We start from the raw sequence: 15,015 nt of genomic DNA, 5'->3' as shown, positions 1-15,015 counted from the left end.
TCTCGCCTCTCCTTTCTCTCTCTCTCTCTGTGTGTGTGTGTGTCTCTTTCTCTGGTTAAATTAAAATAAATGAATAAATTAAATTAAAATAAATAATTCTTAAAAAATAATCTTTAAAAAACACTCAGAAATGTTGTATAAAAGAAAATAAACCGTTTACATGAGTTCAGGAGAAAATTACAAACTAGTACCTAGTCTTCTTAATGGAGGTGGAAATGTATTGTCTGTCCTCAAAGACCCCTTCATGTCCAGCATAGAATACCCTTCCTGCCCCACTGCCAGCACCACAGAGGTCACTCCCAAGGAAGAGACCAGCCCCAGTATAGTTAAGTAAATATTCTGAAAAATGCTTGCTACTAAAACAATAGTCAGAGGGGCCAGAAGGTGGCATGGTAGTTAAGGCGCTGGACATTCCCACATGGCTGACCAGGAATCGAGTCCCGGACCATGTGGCTTGTTTTCTCGCCTTGCCTTTCTCTCTCTCTCTCTCTTTCTCTCTTTGGTCAAATTAAAATAAATGAATAGATAAAATTAAAATAAACAACTCTTTATTTAATTTTATTTAAAAAATATTTTTTCATTTCATTTTCTTCCATACATTCAATCACATTATTATTTGTCTTACAAAAGGATATTTCAACAGGTGAACATTTCTCCCTCGTACTGTTGATAATACTATGAAATATCTTTAACAGATAATACCACACCTCTTTGTTCCATGAATACTTGCCTCCCTGTCCCTCCCCAAATGTCCTTCTTCAGACCCTCCTCTTTCACACACAGTATATCTGATATTTACATCTATATACTGCGTTTCTATATCCTTTAGAAAATTAGGATCAATCTAAAAAATATCTTAAAAAAAAACACTCAGAAATGCTGTATAAAGGAAAATAAAACATTAACATGAGTTCAGGAGAAAATAACAAACTAGTACCTAGTGTCCTTAGTGGAGGTGAACAAGTATTGTCTATCCTCAAAGATCACTTCATGTCTGGCACTGAATACCCTTCCTGCCCCACTGCCAGCACCACAGAGGTCACTTCCACACTAGAGATCAGCCCCAGTATGGTTAATTAATGTTCTGAAAAGTTCTTGCAACTAAAAAATACTCAGAGGGGCCAGAAGGTGGCATGGTGGTTAACGCATTAGACATTCCCACATGGCTGACCACGGTTCGAGTCCCGGACCTGGTGGCTTGCTTTTTTGCATTTCCTTTGTCTCTCTCGCTCTCTCTCTTTGGTCAAATTAAAATAAGTGAATAAATAAAATTAAAATAAATAATTATTTAAAAGAAGAATCTTTAAAAAAATACTGAGAAATGTGGCATAAAAGAAACCATTTAGAGGAGTTCAGGAGAAAATAACAAACTAGTACCTAGTGTCCTTAGTGGAGGTGAGCAAGAATTGGCTGTCCTCTAACATCCCTTCATGTCCGGCACGGAATACCCATCCCGCCCCACTGCCAGCACCACAGAGGTCACTCCCACGCTAGAGACCAGCCCCAGTATGGTTAACGAAATGTTCTGAAACGTTTTTCCAAGTAAATAATAGTCAGAGGGACCGGAAGATGGCATGGTGGTTAAGGTGCTGGACATTCCCACATTGCTGACCACGGTTCAAGTCCCGGACCTGGTGGCTTGCTTTCTCTCCTTCTCTCTCTCTCTCTCTCTGTGTGTCTCTCTCTGGTCAAATTAAAATAAATGAATGAATAAAATGAAAATCAATAATTATTTATAAGAAGAATCTTTAAAAAAATACTCAGAAATGTTGTATAAAAGAAAATAACCATTTAAATGAGTTCAGGAGAAAATAACAAACTAGTACCTAGTGACCTTAGTGCAGGTGAGCAAACATTAGCTGTCGTCAAAGATCCCTTCATGTACGGCACTGAATACGCTACCCGCCCCACTGCCAGCACCACAGAGGTCACTCCCACGCTAGAGACCAGCCTCGGTATGGTTAACTAAATGTTCTGAAAAGTTCTTGCTACAAAAAAACATACAGAAATGTTGTATAAAAGAAAATAAACAATTTAGATGAGATCAGGAAAAAATGACAAACTGGTAACAAGTGTCCTTAATGGAGGTGAGCAATCATTGTTTGTCGTCAAAGATCCCTTCATGTCCGGGACTGAATACGCTGCCCGCCCCACTGCTGCAGTATGGTTAACTAAATGTTCTGAAAAGTTGTTGCTACTAAAAAATAGAGGGGCCGGAAGGTGGTCTGGTGGTTAAGGCGCTGGACATTCCCACGTCGCTGATGACTTTTTGAGTCCCGGACCTGGTGGCTTGCTTGCTTGCCTTCCCTTTCTCTCTCTCTCTCTCACTCTGTGTGTATGTGTCTCTCTCTCTTTGTCAAATTAAAATAAATGAATAAGTAAAATTAAAATAAATAATTTTTATAAAATGAATCTTTAAAAAATACTCAGAAATGTTGTTTAAAAGCATTTAAAATGCTGTTTAAACCATTTAGATGAGTTCAGGAGAAAATAAACTAGTATCAAGTGTCCTTAGTGGAGTTGAGCAAGCAAAATGAGCTAGATCAAGAAACTAACAGGGTGGGGCTGGCAGGTGGTGTGATGGTTAGGGGTGCTGGACTCCCATGTGACTGACCCTGGTTCGAGTCCTGGACTTGGTGGCTTACTTTCTCACTTTCCCTCTCTCTCTCTCTGTCTCCTCTGGTCAAATTGAAATAAAAGAATAAATAGAATTAAAATAAACAATTCTTTATTTAATTTTATTTATTTATTTTTATTAAAATATTTTTTCATTTCATTTTCTTCCATATGTTCAATCACATTATTATTTGTCTTACAAAAGGATATTTCAACAGGTGAACATTTCTCCCTCGTACTGTTGATAATACTATGAAATATCTTTAACAGATAATACCACACCTCTTTGTTCCATGAATACTTTGCCTCCCGGTCCCTCCCCAAATGTCCTTCTTCAGACCCTCCTTTTTCACACACAGTATATCTGATATTTACATCTATATACTGCGTTTCTATATCCTTTAGACAATTAGTTTCAATCTAAAAAAAGAATCTTTAAAAAAACACTCAGAAATGTTGTATAAAAGAAAATAAAACATTAACATGAGTTCAGGAGAAAATAACAAAGTAGTACCTACTGTCCTTACTGAAAGTGAGCATGTATTGTCTATCCTCAAAGACCCCTTCATGTCTGGCACTGAATACCCTTCCTGCCCCACTGCCAGCACCACAGAGGTCACTCCCACGCTAGAGATCAACCCCAGTATGGTTAACTAAATGTAATGAAAAGTTCTTGCAACTAAAAAATAGTCAGAGGAGCCAGAAGGTGGCCTGGTGGTTAACGCGCTGGATATTCCCACATGGCTGACTACGGTTCGAGTCCTGGACCTGGTGGCTTGCTTTCTCGCCTTCCCTTTGTCTCTCTCTCTCTCTCTTGTCTCTCTGGTCAAATTAAAATAAGTGAACAAATAAAATTAAAATAAATAAATATTTAAAAGAAAAATCTTTTTAAAAAAACACTCAGAAATGTTGCATTAAAGAAAATAAACCATTTACATGAATTTAGGAGAAAACAACAAAGTAGTACTTAGTGTCCTTAGTGGAGGTGAGCAAGCATTGGCTGTCCTCAAATATCCCTTCTTTTCCTGCACTGAATACCCTTCCTGCCCCACTGCCAGCAAAACAGAGGTCACTCCCACGCTTGAGACCAGCCCTAGTATGGTTAACTAAATGTTCTGAAAAGTTCTTGCTACTAAAAAATACTCAGACATGGTGGGTGAGGTGCTGGACATTCCCACATGACTGACCATGGTTCGAGTCCCGGACCTGGTGGCTTGCTTTCTCTCCTTCCCTTTCTCTCTCTCTCTCTGTGTGTCTCTCTCTGGTCAAATTAAAATAAATGAATAAATAAAATTAAAATACATAATTATTTAAAAGAAGAATCTTTAAAAAAACATTCAGAAATGTTGCATCAAAGTAAATAAACCATTCAGATGAGTTCAGGAGACAATAACAAACCTAGTGTTCTTAGTGGAGGTGAGCAAGTATTGTCTGTCCTAAAAGACCCCTTCATGTCCAGCACAGAATACCCTTCCTGCCCCACTGCCAGCACCACAAAAGTCACTCCCACGTCCCTTTCCAGCTCCAGTATGGTTAACTAAATGTTCTGAAAAGTTCTTGGTGCAAAAAAAAAAACAACAAAAAACAAAAAAACAAAAAACAAAAAAACCCACAGAAATGTTGTATAAAAGAAAACAATCCAATTGGCTGTCCTGGAAGACCCCTTCATGTCTGGCACTGAATATCCTTCCTGCCTCACTGCCAGCACCACAGAAGTCACTCTCACACTAGAGACCAGCACCAGTATGGTTAACTAAATGTTCTGAAAAGTTCTTGCTTCAAAAAAAAAAAAAAAAAAAAAAAAAAAACAAATTGTATAAAAGAAAATAAACCGTTTAGATGAGTTAAGGAGAAAATAACAAACTAGTATGTAGTCTCCTTAATGGAGGTGAAAATGTATTTGCTGTCCTCAAAGACCCCTTCATGACCGGTACTAAATATCCTTCCTGCCCCACTGCCAGCACCACAGAGGTCACTCCCACGCTAGAGACCAGCTGCAGTATGGTTAACTAAATGTTCTGAAAAGTTCTTGCTACTAAAAAGCACTCAAAAATGTTGTATAAAAGAAAATAATTTGTTTAGATGAGTTCAGGAGAAAATGACAAACTAGTACCAAGTGTCCTTAGTGGAGGTGAGCATGTATTGGTTGTTCTCAAAGACCCCCTTCATGTCCGGCACTGAATACCCTTTTTGTCCCCCTGCCAGCACCACAGAGGTCACTTCCACGCTAGATTCCAGCCCCAGTAAGGTTAACTAAATGTTCTGTAACGTTCTTGCTACTAGAATATATTCAGAGGAGCCAGCAGGTGGCACGATGGTTAAGGTTCTGGACATATCCTCATGACTGACCACGTTTCGAGTCCCGGACCTGGTGACTTGCTTTCTCGTCTTCCCTTTCTCTCTTACTCTGGTCAAATGAAAATGCATAAATAAAATTAAAATAAATAATTCTTTAAAAAGGCATCTTCAAAATATACTCAGAAATGTTGTATAAAAGAAAATAAACCGTTTAGATGAGTTAAGGAGAAAATAACAAACTAGTATGTAGTCTCCTTAATGGAGGTGAAAATGTATTTGCTGTCCTCAAAGACCCCTTCATGACCGGTACTAAATATCCTTCCTGCCCCACTGCCAGCACCACAGAGGTCACTCCCACGCAAGAGACCAGCTCCAGTATGGTTAACTAAATGTTCTGAAAAGCTCTTGCTACTAAAAAATACTCAGAGGGTCCAGCAGATGGCCTGGTGTTTAAGGTGCTAGACATTCCCACATGGCTGACCACGCTTTGAGTCCCAGACCTCGTGGCTTGCTTTCTCGCCTTCCCTTTGTCTCTCTCTCTCTCTGTGTCTCTCTCTGCTCAAATTAAAATAAATTAATAAATAAAATTAAAATAATTTATTATTAAAAAAGAATCTTTAAAACATACTCAGAATTGTTGTGTAAAAGAAAATAAACCATTTACATTAGTTCAGGAGAAAATAAACTAGTACCAAGTGTCCTTAGTGGAGGTGAGCATGCATTGGCTGTTCAAAGATCCCTTCATGTCTGGCACTGAATACCCTTCCTGCCTCACTGCCAGCACCACAGAGGTCACTCCTACACTAGAGACCAGCCCCAGAATGATGCTGCACCTGTCCTTCCAACTGATCTGGGTTTAGTGTAGCTTTGTGATGTTTAGAAGACCACATAAGGTCTTTCAGAAAAGATGCTTAGAGATTTTCAGCCTAGGGGTTTGTGTCAGAAAACTGTGGGGGTAAGAGTGAGGGGTAGAACATCATTGTTCATATGGACCTCTTAATGGGACTTAATTCCTAGCTGAAAGAAATTCAGAGTCACGGTGTTCATGGCTCCTTAGTCACTTTGCTTGTAAGCCCATTATTGTTAAATGGAAATATTTATATACTTTATGTGAGGGTCACAGTTTTTAATTTTTTTTTTCTTTTTTACATTTTTTTCTTTATTTACATTCATTCACTGTACATCATTATAGCATACAAAATGAGATTTTTCCATTGAGAATACACTGTATATTGGCTCAATCAAGCACATCAACATATGTGTTATTGTCAACAAATCATTTTCCATTTCTTGTTTTCTGTATATTTTGCCTTTTTCCCCATTCTTGATTCCTTATCTCACCCTCTGCCATCTCCCACCCTCCTCCCACACTGTGAGTTTTTAATTTTTTTAAGCCACTAGATTTCCTTTCTTTGAATGTCAGTTCAGGGAATGTGAGCTTTCCAGCTACTTCTCCAAACACCATAAGCACTTCTATGCCCTTGGATAGAGATCTGGGTATTGAATAAAATTATTAAACTATACCATTGATTCTCAACTGGGTGTGTATAAATGAGAAAGAAATTGGGGAAATTTACTTATATTACACATCCTCCCTTTTCTTCCCCTTTTCTAGTTCCCTAACCATCCCTCCAAATGTAAACCACTAATCTATTCAACTCTTACCCCTCTCTTTTTATCCAAACTACTGGAATAAGAAATTCCATTAGTTTGGGGACCCTCACACTCAATTTTGAAGATCTCTCAATAGACACATTCATATGGAATTGAACTTGGGGGCACCTTTCAAGAATAGTGGCTGCAGGGATTGGAGTCAACCTTTAGGATAAGCCAGCAACCACTACATGCTCCAGTCATATCTGCAAGTCATCCTAGAGTTGTGTCTTACTATTCCTTGGGAGAGCAGTAGCCTTCCAAAGGTGTGGCGAGGCTGACTGTATTGGTTGAATTTTCAGTTTTACTAATTTGGAATGTGTTATTGGCAGGACAATTGCTAAATAGAGCTGTCCCTTAAACTTTAGTCTAGTGACCAGGGCTTGGTACTTGCTAGGGAGTCTCTTTGATGACTACAACTTGCTTTCTTGGGATATGAGCATTACCCACTCCTTAATTTCCCATTATTATACTTGGGTCACCTGTTGGGATACTCAGTACCTACTTAGGCTAGGACCCTTGTCATCCCACTTCTCTAAGCTAGAGCTGCCATTACATAGCACCTTTATCTTATAAACCAAATTGTCCCTCAGTACCTATGGAAGGTCCTGTCTTCCATGTACTTGTCTTGATCCATTAATCCGGTGTACTTTCAGATCTTGTTCCCATCCATCCTGTCTTGTGGTATAGTGAACCAGGCCCTCCCTCACTCCAGCCTATGCTAAAATGGAAGCAGCCTCAAATATGGGAAGATTGAGGGAGCTGAGACAATAGTTCTGCTTTTAGTTCTTTATGTTTATTTATGACTAGGTTATATTTATTTACTCACACAACTCTCTTTCACATTAGACAGTAAACTCTGTGAGGGGAGTTCCTATGTCCATAGGATCTGGGCATAGAGTAGGCCCTCTGAATGCTGGTTGAGACAGAAATGAAAAGTGTGTAACTGGGCACATGCCTTGCCAGTGACTTGAGAATCTCCAGATGACCTCCTCAATGGTTATCCCACTGGCCCTAAACCTCCTCCCTTGGGAGGAATGAAAGGTCCTCTGAAGATAGGTAAGAGGTGGAGGGGGACTTGCATCTATGGGATGGTTCCTCCAAATTCTTCTTTCCTGTCAGGTATGAGCCCCTCTCCAAGATCTGCAAGAAACGATGTTGAGGAAAAGAAGTAACAACTGGGGAAAAGCTCTTTCATCCTCAAAACAAGGAAACCATCCTTTTTAGAAAAAAACCTGCTAGAGAATGTGAAGTCCATTGCTGACAAACTGATCAAGTGTAAAATACGAGTTTTGTGGGCCCTTTTGAAATGAAGTGACCATCAGCAGAAGACAGATGATGCCAAACAACCTAATTTTCCTCTTTACTATCATTGTAGATTAGGAAATGTTGCAGACTGTGCCTAAGCCCTCGTGGATGACCAGGGTTGCTTGAAAACCTGACAAAGGGTAGGTGCATGTGTGCCCAGGATCATTATGGAATGGAGAATTGGAGGAAAAAGGATTGCAGCATGATTAGGCCCCATTGTGGGATGCATTCTCTCTCTATATCTCCTTTTCTCCCCCTCTTCTCTCTCTCTCTCTCATGAATGCACCTGGCTCTCTGGCATTAAAAAAAAGATAAAAGAATGTAGATAATGAGGAAATGGTTAGGTCTATTTCTAATTGGTTAAATAGTCATGCCCCTAAATGGGCTGATTACATCACCAATATTACCACCATTTTGCAGATGAAGAAATAAACACAGGGTAGTAAAGTAATGCGCACAATCACTGAACCGTTTTCAAAGGGCTTTGTATAAATCCAAGGGATTCTCATTGATGTAATTTTTTTCTTTGTGGGACCTGGCATGAAGTAATCTAACAATCAGGCTCCTCTCTTCAGTTTGCCTCCTGATGATATCAGTGATCACCTAGGGCCTGTTTGCATATTAAAATCAGTTTGAAGGAAAAAGTGGAAGAAAAATAAGAAAAACTGAGTCTATTATATAAATGGATCATGAAAAGGATCCAAATGATAACACTGGGTTATGAAGAGCATGAAACTAAGTGGCTGGATAACTGCCTATCGACAGATGCTTTAAGATGACTTAGTTCTGCCTCAATTCACGTTAAAATAGAAACAGAACATGTGAAATCAGTGGAGCATCTCATTGGGTAAAATAAGCCCTGGGTGAGCAAGTTAACAATGTGACCTAAATTGCAAGACTTTCTTCCCAAGGACCACGATCTTCCTTTTTTTTCTTTGTGACATGCTGGTGTAAAAAGGAGGGTGAAGACCTCACTGGGGGGTGCATGTGTGTGCTTATATGTGAGCATGTATACACTTTCATTTACAGATTTAGCAATGTGCTCCTAGGCCTATATTATACTCAATTAAGGATTATTACCAATATGTGATGGGACTTCAAAGAGTTTATAGAAAAATGGAATTTAAGTTTATTTTGGTGCCAAAAAATTGAAACTTATGCATCATTTTTCTCATGAACTTTTTTGAAGAGTCACTTAAATATCCTTATGTCACATAATACAAAATCATGTAATAATTGGATCCCTCTCAGTTTTGCCTGCTGAGGAAAAGAATAAAGACTGCCACTTCTGTTCTGATTTTGGTGGCTTCTATGTAAGTCTCTCATCACTAATACCTTAGATAGGTTTGGCTATGGATGGTCTGCCAAATATTTTTATACATGCCATTTTATAACACTGCCATGATGTAAAATTTAGGGATCAAAAAAATCTTTACTTTACAGATGTACACCAAAGCACGAGAGCTTGGCTCAAAGTCACACATGAAATCTGTGACGACCCAATCTCAGGGCTCTAGGTTCTTATGCAACAGTCTTTTTGTTAAGTCACATTGTTATCCCTCTTTGGAGGCTTTTTCTGTGTTCCTTCCTTGTGCTATTTCTATTGTTCTTCATTTCCTTACCTGTGAGTTGTCTATTTTCTTTTTGACTTCATGTCTTCTTTCACTCCTGATTTTGGAAAAAATACAAGGTAGAAAATAGATGTGTGAGCTTGTGCAGGGAAACTGTTTTAGTTTCCCAAGATTAAGCCTGGATGTATAACAGGGATCTGTGATGTATGTGTGCATGTGTGTGTATGTGTGTGCACAAGGGCAGAGGGTGGGGAATGCAAGAGATGAGGTCCAGACTAGGGTTGAGACCAGTGAGATGGTGGAGTGGGGAGGCCAAGAGCAGAACTTGTTTCGATCATGTTTCCCAGGTGAAGTTTCATCATAGAACACTAGCTCTACCAAGCTCTTGACTGATTTTCAAAGCATATAGATGTCAAACTCTCAATCAGTAACTTACACAGTCATACTAACTCTTATTTAATAGTAAAACCTTAAGTTGTCTGACCAAAAGCTCAGATAAAAGATAGAATTCTTCTAACTCTTTCACTTTAGGTTTTGGAAACCATACTGGATCTCGAAGGTGGTTTTACTAACCCAGAGCTCTTAGGTACAACTCACATGTGCATGGTTGGGAGAGAACATCCCCTCCAAGTATGAGTATATCTTTGACACTGTGCAGAGTAACCTGGATCCAGCACACCCCTAGTGGCCTTTGTAATGTAAATTCAAGTCTGAGAAAAAGACAGATGAAACATGGTTGAGATTTTCAGACTGGATGCAGTGGGCATTTTCACTTTCTGAAATGCCACTGCCTACTCAACGACAAAAAATAGAAAGCGAGGACCAAGGAAAGGAAGAAGAAATATGTTACTGAAGGGGTTGATATTGTTGCTGTGATTTAAATTAAGATTTGGTTTGCTGACAGCCATGACAAAAATGAAAAATGGTCTGAACCACCCTTCCTGCCCATGATATTGTGACTAGTACTGGAGTTACACAGGCAATTTTTATATTATTTGAGACATTAAAAAAGAAGAAAGAATTTTCTTTTGCTTTTTGCCATATCCACCTCCAATTCAATGACTAATCTCCTATCAATTGTTTTGTAAGAGAAATATTTTTGTCTCAGGAAAAATAGATAACTGGGATTGTGATGGTCTCAATACTTTTTGAAAAATAAAAATGATGGGCCAGCTGGTAGTGTGGTGGTTGAGGCAGTTGGATTCCATATAGCTGACTGTGTGGTTCAAGTCTCAGACCCAACTGCTTGAAAAATACACTGGGTGAGTGTGTGTGTGTGCCCAAAATCCTAGAAGGAGAGATGGAGGAAAAAGGATTGTGTAGCATGATCATCTCCCATGGGGAGAATGCACCCATACCTGCTATTCATTGGCTTGAAATTTACTTTGAGGAGCAGTAAGATAAGGTTATTTCTAAAGTATAAATGTGAAAAAACACTCATTACTCGCAGCGTGTGATTATACTGCAAGAGACTAATTGTTAGAACTATTGTTCTAATGCTTTCTAGTCTGGCAGTGCTTCTCTATGTTGGTTATTCTTTTTTATTTTTAAAGTTTATTTCTCCCAAGAGAGAATAATCAACAGAGTCATGAAGCCACAGTCCACACCTAGCTCCAGCCAGGAAGACTCCCAGAAGTCCCTGGACTTGAACTTGGAACCTTCCCATGTGGGAATTGCTTTGCAGAGCATTGCATTTTACCACTGCACTGCCATCTGGCTACTTGGTGATTCTTCAGTAGCGATAGTATTTGCAATCTCTGTATACCCTTTCCATGGAGGATTAACACTCCAGAGACTATACATTTCACCCTGGTTTTATTTGCAATTTGAATAAGCTGCTGACAAGTGGAAGGTGAGTTTTGGTTATGGTATCATGTTCATGAACAGCTTGGCATGATAAATAGAATTAAAGAGAATTATCATGATATACACTAATTTACATTCTTTCCATAGAGAGTGAACACTTTACTAAATCAACTACACATAAACAGCAACTAGTATTAGCATAAATATTAAATATAAATAGGATATAATTTAGAGCAAAATTTAGGGAACTAGAAACACCTGGGTACAATTAGGCATCTTCCTCATGTTTGTTCCAAATTTTAATCTTTTTATTTGTTTTGCTTCGGGCTTTAATGAGAAAAATATTTAACTCTTTCTCTTGACTATTTACAATATTTGAATTGTATTCAGCATTCTAGCTGTTGGAGTAAAAGTTATAGTGTTCTTCTGTCGAGGTTATGTGCAATTGAGTGGAAAATTAGGATAGTTTTCTTGAATTCTCTAAGTATATCACAGCCTAATATTGAGTTAATTCCCCCAAGTTACCTTGTTTTATAACTTACAGAGAGATTCCTTGTACACTGCTTTGCAAAAACTAGAATAAAATGTATTGTAGTCATATATGTTCAGGTCTTAGATTCCGAGACTTTCTCACCACACTTTAATCCTGTATGACTTCATCTAGTGACATGGGTTGAAATATCACTTTTGTGTAGGGTGACAAAATTTAGAATTCTATTCTAACTGACTACTTGATTTTTCATTAGAATATCTCTCAGGCTTCTCAAAAATCTCTTTTCAAAAACTGAGCTGCTGATTATTCTAGCACCTTCTCAGTCCTCCCCAGTCTTTTATATCTCAGTAAGTGGTGCCACCATCAACTCAGTTATTTAAACTCCGAACTTAAGGATAAGCCTAGATTTGTAACACTTCTCCTCATCCATGGCCAATGCACCAGCATGGCTTATCAGTTCTAGCTCTAAAACACATCTTGGTTCACCGATTCCCTCTATAACCAGTTTTGCTGTCTTGGCCCCTGCTGCCATACGATGTTGCTTGGGTGATGATGACACCTTCTCACCTGAGTTTCCCTGCCTCTTTCCTTGCTCCCTTAAATCTTGCTTTCCATGGGCAAGTAAGTTAAAAAACAAAACAAAACAAAACAAAACAAAACAAAACAAAACAAAACAAAACAAAAAACCCTCTAAGCCAGTCCATTTCAGCCCCCAATCGAAATCCTCTAAAGGCTTCATGTAGCATTAGGAATAAAATAGAAATTTCTTTCCATGATCTATGTAAGGCTCTACCTGATCTGGCTCTTGCCTAATCTGTCAACCATTTCCTTCATGGAACTGAAGGTCTCCTTTGTTGCATGTTAGCAAAAAGTACATCCTGTCCCAGAGTGTCATTGTAGTTGTTCTCTGTCTGCAACTCTTCCCAGGTCCTTTGAGAACCTGGCTACTTGTCATGCTTCAGATTTTAGCTCAATTTGCTGTCCTCAGTGTAATCTTCCCTGATGGTTCTGAAGTAGCCTCATTCTCCACTTAACTCTAGGTCATGTCCCCCAGTTTTATTTTTTCCACATTACTCACCACAAAATAAAATGATCTTATTTACTTGCTTCTCGTATGTCTACCTCCTATCAGAATATAAGGTACTAAAGGGAGAGGACCATATTTTATGTACCGATATCTCTGATCTACAGAATTTTAAGCTGCATCAGGAGCTACTACCTACTTAATAATTATTTATTAAATTTCAGTGGAAGAAATACAATGTATCTATTACCAATTGTACAAGTACAAAATTCCTTTTCTTTTCCCTAAGCAACATGGGATCATTGTGGCCTTTTTTCTTTCTTTCTTTTTTCAGAGAGGTTTTTGCTATAGGGTGTGTGCACTCGCCAGACAGAGAAAGACAGAGAGACAGAGAGAGAGACATAGAGACAGAAAGCGAGAAATCACCCCCCAGGGGGGATGGTCACGCCGCAATCCCTTCTCCTCCATTCTCCTCTCAGGATCTTGGGCACACATGCACACACGCCCGGCGTGAGTTTATGCCACTGGGTCCGGGACTTAAACCGCAGTCGGCTACATGGGAGTCCAGCGACATAGCCTTTATGCTAACTGCTGGTCTCCATTGTGGTCTTTCAAGAGAGTGAACCAGTCTCATCCCTTTAAGCATTTATTTGGGATTTATACCATTAAACTTTCCTGAATCAGGTCTTTCTGCCATTGTACCTGTGGCTAAAGAACCAACTCTGTCAATGACAGCTTCCAAATAGCCCCCTGGTCTAAATAAGACTATCGAGGAAGTCTTTGCACACATTTTGCAGGAATTTCTTAAAAGTTTATTTAATTAATTAATTTACTTGGAGAGCCAGGTACCCCCAACAGGTCTTCATGCTGTGCTCCATCCCCAGAATCAGCCAGCTCACATCATGGGTATGCACCTGTGCCCACTTGTACAAGGAAGCCTCAGGATGTGAACCTGGAACCTTTCTAGGTGGCTTCAGCATTGTTGAGCACTGCATTGCTGCTGCACCACTGGCTGACTCCAGAGAAGTTTTAGGTACTTCAAAGAAACTATTGTATTCCTGAGTAGAAAGGGAGTAGGGAAGAGGTAATTGTCAGTCAGCAACCTCCTTTCTCATTGTAATTTGTACCAGGAGAAGCCTAGCTGGCACTTGCTGAGGAGCGAAGGCAACTGATGGGATTAGCCAGCAATACAATTTTCGTGATGCTAGTGACCTAAATGCCGGGAGATCTAGCTACCTGAGATAAGGAGATATAGCTGTAGTTGAAGGCACTGATGGGAGAATGGAAGCAGGAGTTTTATTTTATAACCCACTAACTTCTGACTTGTTTGCCAAGAGATTATACTTACAAAACTTAAGTTTCCTTAGTCAGTACTACAATGACTAATTTTATATGACATTTATGACTAAACTCTTTCAAAATATAATTAGATAAAATAAATGAGGTCAAAATAGGGACTTAAAATATATTTTTAATGAAGTAAATTCAGAACAACTATAAAAATAAAATGTCATACAAGTAGAGACAGAGTACAAATTAACTTTAAATATCCATGGGAAAAATGTTTTATTTATTTATTTATTTATTTATTTTTGACCATGTTTTAAGGTAGCAAAATTTTAGAAGTCCTTTATTAGTCAAATTGGCTAGATTGTGCTACAATTGCAAATAAGCCTTGAAGTCTCAGTGACTGGGCAAAGCAAAAGCTTACTTCTTTTACACAGAGTCTGATACGGGTTGGTTTCCTCTCATTTATATTGATCCATCTGGAATATGTGGCCTCCTATATTGCCACAGCAGGGGAAAAGATAGCTCTAAACCATTTCAGCCCAAAAAGGACACATGTTGCTTTTCACAACAAAAATAACAAGAGCAGACTTCATCCATAAAACCAAAAGCTGTTTTTCTAAAAATTGAATAAAATAAAATTGGTTGATTGTAATTTTAAAAGCCAGAAAAACACAAATTGTATTATATATGGTAAATGAGGCATAACAGCAGATCCAGAAAAAACTTTATCAAAATAATATTATATCTGGGACCAGCAGATAGCGAAATGGCTATGTCACTGGACTCCCACGTAGTCTACTGCAGTTCAAGCCCCAGACCTAGCAGCATTAAAACTCATTCTGGGCATGTGTGCGTGTATGCCCAAAATTCTGAGAGGAGATTGGAGGAGAAGGGATTGTGGCAGGGCCATCCCCTCTAGGTGTGTGTGTGCGTGTCTGATTTCTCCCTTTCTGTCT

Source organism: Tupaia chinensis, unplaced genomic scaffold (genome assembly GCF_000334495.1).
Source record: "Tupaia chinensis unplaced genomic scaffold, TupChi_1.0 Scaffold145456_1, whole genome shotgun sequence".
NCBI lineage: Eukaryota > Metazoa > Chordata > Mammalia > Scandentia > Tupaiidae > Tupaia > Tupaia belangeri.
Note: the sequence above shows the minus strand (reverse complement) of the source record.